Raw genomic sequence first — 12,597 nt, forward strand, 5'->3', positions numbered from 1 at the left:
GTAGGGGGACCTTACTTCACCTTCCCACACGGGATTCAATCAAAAGAAATTCCCGTTGTGGCACCTCCGGAGAGCCTAAAAGTCCGTTATAGCGGGAGCTGCCGAAATGTGCGGCTTAGCTCCGCATCGCCACAACCAGAAGTCTGAACAAGACTTTTAACGATTAGGAAGGACAGAAATTTCAGATGGTAAATTGAAAGAAATGTAGTTAAAATAAAGATACATGGGCAGCACAGCGGCTAGCACTGCTGCTTCACGGCACCGAGGTCCCAGGTTCGATCCCGGCTCTGGGTCACTGTCAGTGTGGCGTTTGCATTCTCCGTGTCTGCATGGGTTTTGCCCCACAATCCAAAGATGTGCAAGGTAGGTGGATTGGACACGCTAAATTGCCCCTCAAATGGAAAAACGAATTGGGTACTCTCAATTTATTTTAAAAAACGAGAATAAAGGTGCATATTGATACAGAAGGAAATGGGTAAATTGATCGATAACAGAAGGAAAAGGGTAAACTGATCGATACAGAAGGAAACGGGTAAACTGATCGATAGAGAAGGAAAAGGGTAAACTGATCGACACAGAAGGAAAAGGGGAAACTGATCGACACAGAAGGGAAAGGGTAAACTGATCGACACAGAAGGGTAAACTGATCGATACTGAAGGAAACGGGTAAACTGATCGATACTGAAGGAAACGGGTAAACTGATCGATACAGAAGGAAAAGGGTAAACTGATCGATACAGAAGGAAAAGGGTAAACTGATCGATACAGAAGGAAAAGGGTAAACTGATCGATATAGAAGGAAAAGGGGAAACTTATCAACACAAAACAGACCTTTACCATTTCTCTTGGTTGATGGCTGTAAAAACATAATCCCTCTTGTACCCCTTCTTTGACAACAATTCTGATGGGAATCTTGCTTTGGGGATTCCAGTTCTTGGCTGGCAACAGACCTTCTCCTCGGGGTTTAAATACCTAAGCAGCTCCTCCCTCAGTTTGAATAAACAGATTAGAACTCAATGGTTGGTCAGTTTCATTACTGAATCGATTTGATTGGGTTTTAACCATTTGGGTAAATGTTTCAGATCAGGATACAAGGGGAATGTTTAATGTATCCCTCCTGTCTGATCCTGCACAACTCTTCAATTAATTGTATGACCTTCCAGTTCCAAATAAGATTACCAAGTGTATGAAACCTCACTGCTAACCATCTTATCAGATCATACATTCCTTCTTACAGAAGCTGTAGTACATAATTTAAAACAGACTGATATAGTTTTAGGTATGTCTTTAAACACATACTAACTGATTATTAAATCTTCAATTAAATTTAATTGACGCTATTTGTTTCTGGCTGGTGAATGATGAATACACTTCATTGCTTAATAGCTGGATACAAAATGCCCTTTACATGTAAATATTAGTCTCAAAATGGCTTCCTTGATCTTGTTTGCTTATTCAATAAATATTAAATGTAACTTGTCTAAAAATGAATAATTTCTACTGAAATTTACTACCTAGTCCCACTTATAGGTGTCTGTAAAGACTTTTGTTCATCCCCCTGCATGATTCAATGGGCTAATTTGTTCAGGAGAACAACAAAGATGTGAGAGTGGAAATAATCTGGAGTTCATGATGAGGTGTTATTGTTCAGTGGTTACAGTCCCATCTCTGAGTCAGGAGGATGTGGGTTCAACTTCACCTCCAGGAACCGGACCATAAAATCCAGCTGATATTCCGATGCTGTACCGAGGGAATACAGCACTGTCTTTCAGAGGAAACCTTCCAATATAACCCCATCTGCTCTTGCAGCTGGACTTAAAGGTTCTGCTGATGATATTTCGAAGGAGGAAGTTCTCTCGGGTGAACTGCTCACTATAAAGCCCTCAGTGATGAGCACTGAACAGATAATCTGGTCATAATCATAGTTTTGTTTTGAACTCACTTTCTTGCTTCACAGATGCTGCCTGACCTGCTGAGTATTTCCAGCATCTTATTTGTGTTTGTTGGAGCCTGTTGTACACAATCTGGCTGCTTTATTTCCTACATTACAACAGTCACTACATTTCAAAAGAACTTCTTTGTGTGTAAAGCACTTTCTAAGAGAAATGAAGGATTCCAACACTGTCCATTTAAAGCAATTCATGTCCATTCTATTAATCCCTTTAACAGGGCTTGAGTTTAACATTAGGGAAATAAATCTCAACTGTCAAAATGGACATGGTTCATTTCTGGGTGTAGGAATCCAATCCCTGTAATCACATGTGAACTCTCTGGTGTTTCAGACGATTGGATGGCCGAGTGAATCCTCTGCCACACACGGGGCAGGTGAACGGCTTCTCCCCAGAATGGATTCGCTGGTGTTTTGTCAAATCACTTCCGCTTTTAAAGCTCTTCTCACAGACAGAGCATTGAAATTGTCTCTCATCAGTGTGAACAAGTTTATGTTTCTTAAGCTGCGATTTCAAAGTGAACCCCTTCCCACATTCAGCGCAGGAAAAGGGTTTCTCCCCAGTGTGAACTCGCTGGTGATCCCGGAGATTATATGGATTAGTGTAACTCTTCCCACACTCAGAGCAGGTGAATGGTCTCTCATCAGTGTGAATACGCTGGTGTCTAAGAACGTGCGCTGATTTAATAAATCCCTTCCCACACACGGAGCAGATGAACGGCCTCTCACCAGTGTGGACACGCTTGTGATCAGTGAGGTGGGAAGAACAAGTGAATCTCTGCCCACACTCAGAGCAGTGGAATGGTCTCTCCCCAGTGTGAACCCGTAGATGCTCTGTGAGGTTGGATGAAGACCGGAAGCTCTTCCCACACTGACAGCAATCGTACAGTTTCTCTCCAGTGTGAACTCGCTGGTGCGACGTTAGGCTGGATGCTGAAGTGAATTCCTTTTCACAGGTGGAGCAGGTAAACAGCTTCTCTCTCGTGTGAACACGTTGATGAATAATTAGACTCCCAGCATTCTTATAGCTTTTCCCACAGTCAGAGCAGTTGAAAGTCCTCTCCCTGGTGTGACTCCATCGATGATTTTCCAGCTCTGATGGGGATCTGAGTCCCTTCCCACAGTCCCCACATTTCCACGGTTTTCCCATGCTGCCGGCCTCCTTGTGTTACCAAGGCAGTGACGTAGTGGTATTGTCACTGGACTAACAATCTAGAGACCCAGGGTAAAGCTCTCGGGACCCAGGTTCAAATCCCACCACGGCAGATGGTAAATTGAATTCAATAAAGATCTGGAATTCAAATTCTAATGATGACCATGAAACCATTGTCAATTTTTGTAAAAACCCATCTCGTTCACTGATGTCCTTCAGGTCTGGCCTACATACGACTCCAGATCCATAGCAATGTGGTTGATTCTTAAATGCCCTCAGGGATGGGCAATAAATGCTTCCACAACCAGCAATGCCCACATCCCATGAACAAATGAAAAAAAAAACAGGCCTGGATAATCAGTTGAAGCCTTTTCCACACGCACAACACGTGTACGGTTTCTCCCCACTGTGAACGGTGCAATGTTTTTTCAGGCTTTTCAGTCAGTTCACTGGAACACTCTCACTCAGGTGTGTGTGGGTCTCGGTGCTTGTCCAGTCACAATGATGTTTCCGATCCTTTCCCACAAACAGAACAGACAAACATTTCTCCATCCACATTCAAAAGTTGGTGATATTCAGATCCTGGTGAATGTGTCAAATCCTCTCCTTCCAATCCCCTGTAAAAGGAGTTGACAGTGTCAGTATCACTTTCATTCCAGGATAGAAATTCAGAACAAATAATTCTAATTTCTATGGAATATTCTTCCCTCTCTGGTTTCCCCAAATATGTTGCCCAATTAAAGTAAAAGGAGGCAAAATCCCAACATAAACAATGGTAAGCTAGGGTAGCATTGTGGTTAGCAATGCTGCCTCATGGCGCTGAGGACCTGGATTCGATACGGCGCCGGGTCACTGCCCATGTGGAGTTGTACATTCTCCACCTGTCTGCGTGGGTCTCATCCCCACAACCCAAAAAAGATGTGCAGGGTAGGTGAATTGGCCATGCTAAATTGCCCCTTAATTGGAAAAAAAAATTGGGGACTAAAAATTTAGGAAAAAAAGGAAAACTTTTTAACTGAACAAGAATGATGCTTTCAGTGTCTCAGAAGCACTCTGCACCCGAGGTAACAACAGCTGTGGAAGGTATCAAGCGTGGACACCTCATGGTCCCGCTCCAGGGCCACCTGAACATGGACAAGAGCACAAAAGAGAGGCCAGCAGCATCCCCCATAGGGCTCACCCATCCAGATGTACAAATTGGTATTTTAAGCAGACTAGGAGCAGAATTTCCGCTCCGACTAGCCCAGACCCCTCCGTGTAGCAAAGCTGACTTTCTAAAAGAGCATCCTGCCTGAGCCCACTCCCCCACCCTATCCCCATAACCCCCCCCCCCTAACCTGTAGATCTTTGGGTTGAGGGAGGACAGCAGAGCACCGGAAGAAATCCACAGACACAGGGAGACTGCAAACTTCACAACGACAACCACCCAAGCTCGGATTCGAATCCAGGTCTCTGTCGCTGTGAGGCAGCAGTGCCAACCACAATGCCGCTTATTAACATTTAAACGATCGCCCGGCATTAGGACCCAGTTGGAAAAGAGACCCTAAAGTCCTGCCCATTGTCTGACCTCGGCCAGCCGCCAGCGCTCTTCTCCTCGGTGAACCAACATGGCGGCCGCTCACCTGGGCCTGGTCCCAGGCACAGGACCCAGAGCCAAAATCTTGCTACCTCAGGGTCTTATTGAGGGTTTGCGGCCTTCACTCGGGAGTTGAGACACTCTCCTCTCCACAGCTGGCTCCATCCATCATCTCTCTCCCCCCCTCCCGCCTTGGGTTCCATATCCTTACCAGTTTATTGCAGCCTATCCGCGCCACCACTTCTCGGTTCCCTCCGAATCGGAAGAGGAAGCCACCCAGAATGCCCCGCGGCTGGCCCTGGAGCATGCGCACTCAGCGCCTGCGCAATGAGAGAGTTGGATGAGAGGTTTCTGGGCCGCGGAGGATTGTGGGAACCTTAGCCACCATTCATGAGCTGCAGGAAGTCAGTGTTTTACTGGCGACTGACCGCAGCTCAGACCTCAACCTATAATTCTGTTCCTTTCTCTCTACAGATGCGGTCTAACCTCATTAGTGTGTCATATTTTGATATTCCAACATCTGCAATGTTTTTGCTTTTTAAAAATTCATTAATTTTATACTGGAGTGGCTGGCTGGGCCAGTATTTATTGCTATTCATAACTGCCTTGAGCAGTAAGCCTACTTGTGACAATAATAAAGATTCCTGTTATTGTGCATAAGTCAGCGGTTCTTTCTATCCAGGGGTCTTTTAATGCTCCTGAGTTACGAATCTGACCAGAACTCGATTGTGTAATAATAATAATCATCATTATTATTGTCACAAGTAGAATATAAGAGGTCTATGAAATGCAGGAGAGATTAAATGGCGAAAGGGATGTAAGACAAAATGAGATGGTAATCAGGAATATAGAAAGATTTCTAACACTGATGGTGGCCATTCCGCAGGGTGGACAATTCAGTGAATCAAGAATGGTTAGAGTGTGGTGCTAATAATGCCAGGGTTACTGGGTTGATCCCTGTGCTGGCTGTCCAAGTTTTTATTATTGCAGTGTAAAACCTACTTCTGCCACTAATAAAGATTATTATTATATTTATTTCAAGGAGGGTGGAGTCTAATAGCAAAGTGGTGTTGCTGCAACTGCACAAGCAGCCAGTGAGGCCACATTTAGAACACTGTACAGTCTTGATCACCTTCTTCAAGGAAAGATGAGGGACTGCCAAATGTGGAAAGAATTTCTTCTCCCAAAATGGTAAATCTTGGAATTATTTACCCCAGGAAATGTGGAGGCCGAGTCCTTGATCAGTTGCAAGGCTGAGATCGATCTGTTTTTAATCAGTAGGGGAATTAAGGGTTACTGAGGGAAGGTAGGAAGGACATAGTTAGTGTTAGATCAGCCATGATCTTATTAAATGGTGGAGCAGCTCATAGGGCTGAACGGTTGACTCGTGTTCCTATTTCTTCTGGTCTGTTCTGTTTGTAGGTAAAGATTTCCAATATCTGTGTGACTGGAGAAGCACTGAGATATATAAAATCCTCGTTAGACACCATCTGGACTGCTGTGATTTCACAAAAAAAAACACAAAAGCTGGAAAGCTTCAGCTTACCAGGCAGCGTCTGGGGAGGGAAACAGAGTTAATGTTTCAGGTCAGCATGATCTTTCAACAGATCAAGAACAGTGTTCCCATTAGGGACAAAGGGGGAAATCTGTGGGTGGAGCCAGAGGGCATTGGTTGGACGTTGAACAAATACTTCACATCTGTCTTCACCCAAGAGAATGAGAAGGTAGACATGGAACTCAGACAGAGAGACTGACGTTTACGAGCAAATTGAGATAGGGAGTGACATGGTATTGGAGGTATTGGCTGGCTTAAAAGTGGACGAATCTCCAAGTCTGAATGAACTGTGTCCCAGGATGCTGAGAGACGAGGGAGGAGATTGCAGGGGCTCTGAACCAAATTTCTAATTCTTCTCTGCCCACAGAGAGGCGCCAGAGGACTGGTGAACACCTAATGTGGTCCCACTATTTCAGAAAGGTTGTAGAGATAAATTAGAGAACTACAGACTAATGAGTCTCATTTTCAATTCATTTCATGTCAGTGGTAGGGAAAATATTGGAGAAAATTCAGAAGGAGCGAGACTTACCTTCACTTGAAGAGGCAATATTTGATCAGGAATAGTCCACATGGCATTGTTAGAGGGAGGTTATGCCTAACAAATCTGAATTGATTTTTTATGTGACCAGCTGTGTAGATGAGGATAGGGCAGTTGATGTGGTTTACATGGATTTCAGCAAAGCCTTTGACAAGATCCCACAGGGGAGACTTTATAAAGAAGGCAAAAGCACATGGGATACACGTAACATGATAAGGTGGATTCAAAATCAGCTCAGCTGTAGGAGACAGAGGGTGATGACAGATGGCTGCTTTAGTGACTGGAAGTCAGTGTCGAGTGGCACACCACCGGGATCCAGCAGAGTAAGAATGGAGGGAGCGTGTGTGGGATGGAGATTTGCAGCTTTCGGGGAATAAGAGAGAGGAAAAAATGTGACATAGAAACTAGAATTGTCTGTTCTGAGTTTCTATCCTGTACTGACAGCGATGAATTTTGTAAATTGTTTTTACAGGATATTAGATGAGGAGGAATTACAAACAGAAGTCTCAAACGTCCCGTCTCGATCTGACAGTCACTCGATTCCTTGGAACCTGAATGTCATCGGGCTTTGAATCTAGAAGGAGAAATGTTTGCCCGAACTGTCAGCTACAGGTTTCAAACATCAGTGTGACTGGAAAAGCACCGAGACCCACACAACACACACCCGAGTGAGAGTGTTCCAGTGAACTGACAGTGGAAACATCAGCGTGACTGGAAAAGCACCGAGACCCACACAGCACACCCAAGTGAGAGTGTTCCATGTGAACTGACTGTGGAAACATCAGTGTGACTGGAAAAGCACCGAGACCCACACAACACACACCCGAGTGAGAGTGTTCCATGTGAACTGACTGTGGAAACATCAGTGTGACTGGAAAAGCACCGAGACCCACACAACACACACTCGAATGAGAGTGTTCCATGTGAACTGACTGTGGAAAGATCTTTCACCAGTTACACAGCCTGAAAAACATCACACCATTCACAGCGAGGAGAGACTGCACCCGTGCTCTGTGTGGATGAGGCTTCAACTGATCAACGAACCTGGAGAGACACAAGGTGACCCGCACAATGGAGAAACCGTGGAAATGTGGGGACTGTGGGAAGGTATTCAAAGCTCCGTCTGAGGTGGAAATCCATCGATGCACCCACACTGGAGAGAGGCCGTTCACCTGCTTTGACTGTGATTCATCCAACCTTCTGATGCACCAGCGAGTTCACACCGGGGAGAGGCCATACACCTGCTGTGATTGTGGGAAGGGATTCAGTCGATCATCCAACCTGCAGTCACACCAGCGAGTTCACACCGGGGAGAAGCCATTCACCTGCTCTGAATGTGGGAAGGCGTTCACTCTGTTGTCCCATTTGCAGACACAGCAGAGAGTTCACACCGGGGAGAAGCCATTCACCTGCTCCCAGTGTGACAAAGGATTTACTAATTCATCCAATCTACAGAAACACCAGTGGGTTCACACTGGGGAGAGGCCATTCCTCTGCTCTCAGTATGGGAAAGGATTCACTCAGTCATCTAGCCTGCTGACACATCAGAGAGTTCACACCGGGGAGAGACCATTCACCTGTTCTGTTTGTGGGAAGGGATTCACACAGTCAGCCAACTTGCAGACACATCAGCGAGTTCACAAGCGATTACAAGGGTTGGATTCTGCTGTTGTTGCTGCTGTTAATCACATCCAGGACTGACATTCTGACAGTTAGTGAAGTGGGAGGGTCGGAGGGTTTCTTTCTGCTGGACTAGCCGGTCTCCTGACTTTGCTTCCAGAGCACATTTCCACTGGAATGATCCACAAACTGATGAAGGACATTTATTTTATCCTGAGTAGTAAATACTGTTATTTCTACAACTGCAGGTAAATCTCTCATAAATATATTTGTCTCTGTTCCATTGAGCCTACAGCACAGGGCCAGGCCAGTCGGACCAATTGGTCTGTGTCAGTATTTATGCTCCACATGATCCTCCACCCGCCCCTCTACATCTCTGCCATCAGCATTTCCTTCTATTCCTTTCTCCCTCATGTCTGTATCTAGCTTCCCCTTCAATGTATTCATGCTGTTCACCTCAACCACTTGCTGTGGTCGTGAGTTCCACGTTCTCACCACTCGCTGGGTAAGAGGTTTCCCATTGAAATTCCTATTGGATTATTGAACCACTGCATAATCTTAGACTCCCATCAGGTCACCCTTCAGTCTTCTCTTTTATAGAGAAAAGCAATCCCAGCCTTTCCTGAGGGTTAAATGATCTTGGGCCTGGTATTATTTTTGTGAATCTTTGTTGCTCCTTCTCCAGTGTCTCTATTTCCTTTTTCTCAATGGAGATCAGAATGTTGACAGAGCTCCCAGTGTAGTCTAACCCTGGTTCCAAACAAGTTGAACATAACCTCCCTGCTTTTCGATTCTATCCCTCGAGAAAGCAACCCTATAAATGGGCCCCACATGTTAGGAAAGATGTGAAGTTCTCGGAGAGGATGCAGAGGAGATTTACGAGAATGGGAGCAGGGATGAGACTTCAGTGAATTGGAGAGACTGGAGCTGCTGAAATTGTACTTTTTAGATCAGAGTACGTGGAGAGGATGGTTCCACTGGGAGGAATAACTAGAACCCAAGGGCACAGCGTCAGACTAAAGGGACGATCCTTTAAAACAGAGATGAGGAGGAATTTCCTAAGCCAGAGGGTGGTGAATCTGTGGAACTCTGCTGCAGAAGGCTGTGGAGGTCAAGTCACTGAATACCTTTAAGGCAGAGATAGATAGGTTCTTGATTAATAAGGGGATCAAGGGTTATGGGGAAAAGGCAGGAAAATGGGGTTGAGAAAAATATCAGCCATGATTGAATGGCAGAGCAGACTCGATGGGCCGAGCAGCCTAATTCTGCTCCTATGTCTTATGGTCATGAGGTCAGAGAAGGAGGCTATTCAGCGCATCGATTCCTGTTGCAAATCAGTCAGTTCCATTGCCCTGTTCTATCCCTGTAGCCCTGCAAGTTTAGATCCCTAAATGCCCATTCGGTTTCTGTTTGAAATCTCACATTGTCTTAATTTCCACCCTCCTCACAGGCAGTGAGTTCCAAGTCATTACCATTCGCTGCATCAAAATATTCTCCCTCACATTCCCCCTGCATCTCTTACCCAAAACCTAAAATCTGTGTCCCCCCTCGTCCTCGTCCCTTCAGCTAATGGGAACAGCTTTTCTTTATCCACCTTATCGAAACCTGTTGTAATCTTGTCCACCTCTATCAACTCCCCCTCAACCTCCTTTGCTACAAGGTGAACAACCCCAGTCTGACATCGACCATAAAGAACAAACAGAATATGTTAATATCTGAAATCAATTTGGAATGTTTAATTTCTGTTTTAAAAATCTTGTGAATATATTGTCCTGGACAATAAATGAATTGGAATACTTTCCCTTGGGTGTGTCTGAATGGAATATTTGAATCTGGTATCCACCTAAATTCCAGTGAAAGTCTGGAATGTGTAGATGGGATGAATGAGTTGATCACTTTCTCTTGGAAATATTTACATATAGATCATAGAATTTACAGTGCAGAAGGAGGCCATTTGGCCCATCGAGTCTGCACCGGCTCTTGGAAAGAGCAGCCTACCCAAGGTCAACACCCCCACCCTATCCCCATAACCCAGTAACCCCACCCAACACTAAGGGCAATTTTGGACACTAAGGGCAATTTATCATGGCCAATCCACCTAACCTGCACATCTTTGGACTGTGGGAGGAAACCGGAGCATCCGGAGTAAACCCACGCACACACGGGGAGGATGTGCAGACTCCGCACAGACAGTGACCCAAGCTGGAATCGAACCTGGGACCCTGGAGCTGTGAAGAAGTTGTGCTAGCCACAATGCTACTGTGCTGCCCAAATCCTTGCCCATGAACTTTGTTTTATAGAAGTCCAGCCACTACATAAAATATCAGCACCGTAACAGGGGGAGATCAGAAAGACAGACTTACTTTGGTCTTTTCATCAGCACATCTGAGAGTTAAGAATGTGTGACATGATTTTGGGATACCGGTGTGAGAGTGCAGATGTGATTTGTTACATGTGAAGAACAGCAAGTGTAAATTCATGTTGAAACGGACTGAGGACCGGGTCCCAAACACACACAGCTACTTCAGACACAGCAGGAGATGAAATGGTTAATGTGTCCAAGGGATTGAGACAACATTGTGACATCATCAAGGCAGTGACACACTCCAGAGAGAAACTGACTTTAAAACAATCAATGGAGATGGTGCTTCTACCCAGAATGCAATGGTAATGCTGCTGCACTTTGATACTACTGCTCAGACATTAGACTGTGTCAGCTCGTATTTATACTGAATAAAATCTGACCACTGCCACCAATAAGGGTTCTAACTGTGAATCATTTCAGAGTTTGGGAAAGTGGGGGTGTTAAGGGTCAATACAAATTAGGAGCAGGAGTCGGCCATTCGGCCCCTCGATCCTGCTCCTCCATTCAATTAAATCAGGGCTAATCGGATTGTGGTCTCAACTCCTTTCCTTCCTCCACCCTTTCACTCCCTTGTCAATCAAAAATCTATCAAATTCAGCCTCAAAGCAGATTCAATGCCCTGCCTCCCGCCCTCTGTGGGGAAGAAAGATTCACAGACCCACAGCCATCAGGGGGCAAAATTATCAGCATCTTAAATGGGAGACCCCTTATTTGTAAATGGTGTCCCCTAGTTCTAGTCTCTGCCACAAGGGGAAACATCCTCTCAGCATTCTCTCTGTCAATTCCTTCCAGGGTCTCATGTGTTTAAATAAGATCATCACTCGTTCTTCTAAATTGCAATGGATCCAGGCCCAACCTGTGAAACCTTTCCTCAAAGGCTAACCCCCCTCATTCCAGGAATCCGGGCAGTCAACCTTTTTTTTTTTTTTTTTGAGAAAATACAGCACAGAACAGGCCCTTCGGCCCACGATGTTGTGCCGAACCTTTGTCCTAGATTAATCATAGATTATCATTGAATCTACAGTGCAGAAGGAGGCCATTCGGCCCCCTGAGTCTGCACCAGCTCTTGGAAAGAGCACCCTACCCAAACTCAACACCTCCACCCAACACCAAGGGCAATTTGGACATTAAGGGCAATTTATCATTGGCCAATTCACCTAACCCGCACATCTTTGGACTGTGGGAGGAAACCGGAGCACCCGGAGGAAACCCACGCAGACACGGGGAGGACGTGCAGACTCCGCACAGACAATGACCCAAGCCGAAATCGAACCTGGGACCATGGATCTGTGAAGCAATTGTGCTATCCACAATGCTACCGTGCTGCCCTTAAGAACAAATAAATCTACACTATATAATTTTCCCGTAATCCATGTACCTATCCAACAGCTGCTTGAAGGTCACTAATGTTTCCGACTCAACTACTTCCACAGGCAGTGCATTCCATGCCCCCACTACTCTCTGGGTAAAGAACCTACCTCTGATATCCCTCCTATATCTTCCACCTTTCACCTTAAATTTATGTCCCCTTGTAATGGTGTGTTCCACCTGGGGAAAAAGTCTCTGACTGTCTACTCTATCTATTCCCCTGATCATCTTATAAACCTCTATCAAGTCGCCCCTCATCCTTCTCCGCTCTAATGAGAAAAGGCCTAGCACCCTCACCCTTTCCTCGTAAGACCTACTCTCCATTCCAGGCAACATCCTGGTAAATCTTCTTTGCACCTTTTCCAGAGCTTCCACATCCTTCCTAAAATGAGGCGACCAGAACTGTACACAGTACTCCAAATGTGGCCTTACCAAAGTTTTGTACAGCTGCATCATCACCTCACGGCTCTTAAA

General features: G+C 45.4%; 2 long non-coding RNA genes across 2 annotated transcripts; one reads left to right on the forward strand and one right to left on the reverse strand.

Moving 5' to 3' along the window:
- Nucleotides 1–1,306: 1,306 nt before the first annotated feature.
- On the reverse strand, nt 1,307–4,974 carry LOC140421582 (uncharacterized). The gene is made up of 2 exons (XR_011946919.1): nt 4,889–4,974; nt 1,307–3,718 (listed from the first exon to the last, which is right to left on the reverse strand). It is a non-coding gene; the product is annotated as an uncharacterized lncRNA (long non-coding RNA).
- A 674-nt stretch (nt 4,975–5,648) lies between these two features.
- LOC140421591 (uncharacterized) lies at nt 5,649–10,188 on the forward strand. Its single transcript, XR_011946927.1, has 2 exons — nt 5,649–5,868; nt 7,243–10,188. It is a non-coding gene; the product is annotated as an uncharacterized lncRNA (long non-coding RNA).
- Nucleotides 10,189–12,597: the final 2,409 nt, after the last annotated feature.

The sequence above is a fragment of the Scyliorhinus torazame genome, chromosome 5 (genome assembly GCF_047496885.1).
Source record: "Scyliorhinus torazame isolate Kashiwa2021f chromosome 5, sScyTor2.1, whole genome shotgun sequence".
NCBI classification, from domain to species: Eukaryota; Metazoa; Chordata; class Chondrichthyes; order Carcharhiniformes; family Scyliorhinidae; genus Scyliorhinus; species Scyliorhinus torazame.